Genomic DNA, 5,180 nt, shown 5'->3' with positions numbered 1-5,180 from the left:
GTCAGTCTTGTTACAGCAAATCTTTTGATTATTATGTTGACTGTTTCATCATTTATTTGTACCCGCTTTCTTTTGCCTGCAGTTGTGCTCTGCCCAACTCCTGCCTCTCTTCCACTCCTGTACATTTGTGGACACCACCTGGATCAGCCATGAAGTGGACCTGTGGACCCAAGCCCCTGCCTAACTACCTGCCTTGCTCTGCTCCACTCCCCGGCTCACGGCTCATCCCCTGCATTCCCCCAGCCAAGAGAAACTTATTAAGTATCTTCAATAAATTCTTCATTGAATCTATTTCCTGCCTCAGCCTCTGTGTTCTGCACCTGGGTTCTCAAAACCAACTCCGCCTAACATCACCTGCCATCTCCAAGGAGTGGAGTAGGGATATTCTGTAAGGAATTCATACCATGAACTTCTGAACTCCCCATGGACGATGTCTGAATGAAAAATCCTGATTGATTGGCGTCACAAACCAGTGTGAGAAGGCAAAGTTGTTTTTTCACTCAAGATGGAGATGAAAAAAAATACTACCTGCAAACAAGAAGAAAAGAAGTCAATCTCTCAGCATCTTGCTCATCTGATTGACATCCATAACACACACAGCAGGCCCACAGCCCCTGTTGATTCAACATCTGCAGAAATTACAGCATGGGAAGCTCACCTCAGGAATAGCTTCATTGCGAGACAAAACCCTGATATCACTGGCATGCTGAAACGCACCTGTATCACATGGGAATCCAGCAAGCTGACCCTCATCAAAGCGCTTGCTGTTCATGCTAAGAAGTTACTAAAAGACAATAGAGAAAAGATAAGAAATGCCAAGTGCACACTGGAGCTCGAGGTGGCCACAGAGGGCGAGACAGGGGAGGATGGCAGGGACACTCTGGTGCCTGCTTCTTCTGTAGAACAACTGGACATTGGGCAAGAGATGGAGATTGTCCTGATTACAACAACAGAAGCCAGACTGAGACGAGGAGGGGGAGTCCGGGGAGAGGGTAGGGCCGGCATCTCTTGGTTCACTGTTGCAAGATGAGATTCAACATACACACCAGACTGGTAACAACACTAAAGACACACACGTCTCGCCTAAAAACCAATAGTGGTATCAATTGTAAGCTATATTTGAATAATTCACCCCGTTTCACTTTTCAATAAGAACGCCTCTTTATTTGGCACTATTTTGTGTGGACCGCAACACATACGTGTTTCTACACCTGCAGTGTACGGTGCTGACAGGCATACACTGTATGTAGCACACTTAGGGGGGAAGTTACTAAGAACGAATTGCAGCCGCTGATAGCACCAAATTGCGCATCATTTGCACCCAAATGCACCAGTCTGTGGTGGCGAGTGTTCTGTTTTATGCTTGTGACGGCCCCTGCATAGTATACATCTCTTGTAGTAATGCATGTGTTTGTTTGCAGAGGAGCTGGTCAAATAGCTGCCACCAAATGGAGCACCTGGGCCCATTGCTCCGAGTATAAATACAGCAGCTTCCAGCGGGCTCTCTCTCTCGCTCTCTGGACTCAACGCCAGCACCATTTCTAGTTTGGTTCTTTGTGTTAGTGCACTCTTCAAACATCTCACCACACCATACTCACACACCCACATGTACACTACTGATAATACAGATTTCACACACCTCATAGTGTTTGTAAACTCCTTAATTAACTTAACTAATAAATTAATTCATTTACTTTTGGCAACTCGTGTCTCTCCAAGTTGTTTGTCATGGCCTTACGGGCCGGGTTATGACATGCTGCAGTCTGCTGGGGAGGCAGGATAAGACTGGCTAAGCTGGCTCTGTGATTGGAGTCAGGTTGGACCCACTGGGGGACGTGGTGGAGAGACGCACACTGAAGAAGGTTGAGGCCATTCTAAACAACATGGATCATCCACTTCATAACACCTTGATGGACCAAAGAAACAGCGGTGGTGGATGGCTCCTCTCTCTTCACTGCAGGACAGACAGCGATATAGAAGATCTTTTGTACCCACAGCCATCAGACTTTTTAAGTCCTCAGTAAATGGTAGATGAGATGCCAGACAAGGGAATTTCCCTTTGGGGATCAATAAAGTTATTGTTATTATTGTTAATTGTTATTGCTCAAGGTCCGATTCATGAAGCACATTGCACTGATGATATTCAGATGCAAACACACCCATGAAGTTTTGCAGATCTGTGCAGTTTGCTCTTGTTTTGTGTCTGATTGTGGAGAGAAGCTGTCTGCTGTGTGGTGCTGCACACTGACGGATCCAAACTCCATGCACAGATCGACGATCAGCAGAGAGGAGAGGGCAGCTTATTGTAAAGTCCACACTCAACAGGTGCTTACTAGTTTCACTGTCTGTAACACAGCTTCATTTTTTAAAGGAGCGTGCAACAGCAGCTCGTCAATATAATAATCCACGTCATGCGTAAAGGCTCCAGACCGCCTGCCCGTGTGCCGGAGTGGAGCCTCGCACAGCCTCGGACTGATTGGTCTCCCGATTATAATTATAATGATAAAATATTATTGACAGATTGTTTTTACACACAATAGGGGAATTGCCGTCATGATCACTGTAAACTCAGAGCGTGACAGCCCTTATAATACTGGGCTGCATTTACCACCAACTCTGCAGGCGGTAATATTTCACTCTAACTGCGCGGTGCTGTTAGCGCTGCTGTTTGTGAATGAGGTGCTTCTTGCCACGAGGCTCATTTGCATAGAAAGATGCTAAATTGACCCAAATGGCAATACGCACAAACGGCACCAGAGCACAGGAGCTCTGCAGCAAACTCTGGGGTGCATTCAACCCTCTGCATGTGTTTGGAGAATGAGGCAAAGTTTTTTTGCGTCATTTGCAGAGATTGAGCATCCAACACATAAGAAACCAGTTTCTACATGCGTGTTCCTGTAATGTAAAAACCTGCAGGACTCCATCTTAACCCAGAGTTAAATATTCACCTTATTTTTAACGGCAATGCGGGTGACGTCATCACGTTCGATTTTGTGAGTGAGTTAACTATACGAAGTACAATGTCAAGTATCATATGTTCAGTGAGGGGTTGACATAATAATTGGATAAAGAGGAGAGAGCAGTGTTACAAGCACGACGTGCGGAGGTCGCTGTGTTGTGGGGCTTTTTACAACCTGCAAACACCACCGAAAGATGAGGATCACCTGAGGCTATGGCTAAAAGCGATAAACTTGAAGCGCCCACCTAAGCTTCCTTATGTTTGTTTCTACCATTTCGTGGACGGGAAACCGACGGAAGAACACCCTTACCCCGAGAAATGGCCCAGCTACGATGCTCCGTTAAAGACGTCACGTCGGGTGTTGAAGAGGACGTCCGATTCTGGTAAGCTAGCTAGCTAGCTATGGGTTAATTGCTTGTTAGCTAATGCTAGAGAAAGGTCCCTATTACACTGGCACCGCTGCTCCTGCATACTAAATACAATGAATTTTGCATAATTGCCACTATATACATTTCATTATTACGTTGCAGGGTGGGACAGTATATCATGAGCTCCACCTATACAGTCATAAAATAGCTCACATTATTCCTGTATTGTCATTGCAGGCGTTAGAAGACTATCTGACTACATTTCGCACTCAAATATGGATATTGATGACAAGATTGTGTGTGATTGTGTTTGGTTTTGAATAAATCTTTCCCTGACACACAGTTATGTTAGCCACCTATAGTATATTAATTACTATATCTTAAAAACACTCACTTAACTTGGTTAAACCACTTAGTTAAATTTTAAGAGTAAAAGTGTGAAAATATTTGTATTTGGTTCTATTTTCTTCATGTATTACATGTTATTTCCACAGATCAGCATCAATGGGCATCAGAGATGCTCGGGGAAGTTGTGATGAAGACCACGTCGACCTGCCTATACACTGTGAAGCAGAAACACAATGGGTAAATCCATCTGTCTCTACCACAGCTACGCGTCACAAGCACTACTCCAGCCGAGACCCCCCATGTGTGATGTGGGATGAGCCGGCTGTTTTGAACGTAACTCTGCTAAGGAAGCACCACCTTTCTCAGCTCTACACAGGGTTGTCATTGGATGCATTCCATTCCTTGGCTGAGGACCTTACCAGAGGGTACAACAACAGCTTCCAACTACACGCTTGGATCAGCTCCTGATGACCCTGATGAAGCTGCGTCTCAACCTACTGCAGGGGGACCTTGCTGAAAGGTTTGGCGTCTCTCAGTCCATCGTCAGTAAGGTGATTTCCTGCTGGCTTGACCTCATGGAGGAGAAAATGAGGTGTTACATACCATGGCTTCCCAGGGAGACAATCCAGGCAACAATGCCTCAGAGTTTTAGGGAACATTTCCCAAAAACAACGTGTGGGACTGACTGTTCAGAGACACCCCTTCAAAAGCAACGTAACCTTGATTTCGAGAGGCTAGTCCTACAGCCATTACTATGGACAGGATACCATCTAATACCTCATCTCAATTGCACCATGTGGACTGATCATGAACATCTCACCAGCGTATGGAGGAAGTTGTAGTGATAAGTTCATAACTGCAGATTCAGGGTTCTTGGAATATCTCCGTCCAGGTGATGAAGTGATGGCTGACAGAGGCTTCACCATCAAAGATCTCCTCTATGAAAGGAAGGTGAACCTCATCATTCCAGCATTCAGGAGAGGCATGCAACTGTCCGAGGAAGCTCCCACCAACACTAGGCGCATCGCCAATGTGCGGGTGGGTCCATGTTGAGCGGGTCATATGCCGACTGAAAATTTTCAAAATCCTCTCTCAAACAGTTCCAATAAACCTCGCCCCTAAAATTGACAAAATTCTGAGAATTTGTGCAGCCCTGGGTAACCTTCATGGTGACATCATTTCTGATGTAGAAGATGAGTAAGATGTTTTAAATTGGTGTGCTTTGACTAAATGTTTATCTGTGACCAGATATTTCCTGTCTGGTAATAGTTATTTCTACAAATATAAGTGACCCAATATTTGTTTGTAAATAGTTTTTTTAACAAATCTATACAAAGGGACCAGATATTTCCTGTCTGTGCATAGTTACTTTTACAAATCTATACAAAGTGTGCTCTTTAAAACAAACCTTGTGATTAAGAGTAATAAACTTTCATTTGAAGGAAAAAGTCTTGTCAAGAAGTTTGCAGATTATTCCCATCTTGGTTTATTATATATCAACATTC

The 5,180-nt window shown here is 44.5% G+C and overlaps 1 pseudogene; it reads left to right on the top strand.

Moving 5' to 3' along the window:
• The first annotated feature begins 3,020 nt into the window (after positions 1–3,020).
• Positions 3,021–4,876, top strand: LOC138583688 (uncharacterized; annotated as a pseudogene).
• The last annotated feature ends 304 nt before the right edge of the window (positions 4,877–5,180 follow it).

The sequence above is a fragment of the Semicossyphus pulcher genome, unplaced genomic scaffold (assembly GCF_022749685.1).
Source record: "Semicossyphus pulcher isolate SPU_LCO1_2020_fin unplaced genomic scaffold, fSemPul1.0.p SCAF_9, whole genome shotgun sequence".
Lineage (NCBI taxonomy): Eukaryota > Metazoa > Chordata > Actinopteri > Labriformes > Labridae > Semicossyphus > Semicossyphus pulcher.
The sequence above is the reverse complement of the archived record's forward strand: the minus strand, read 5'-3'. Positions and strand labels throughout refer to the sequence as shown.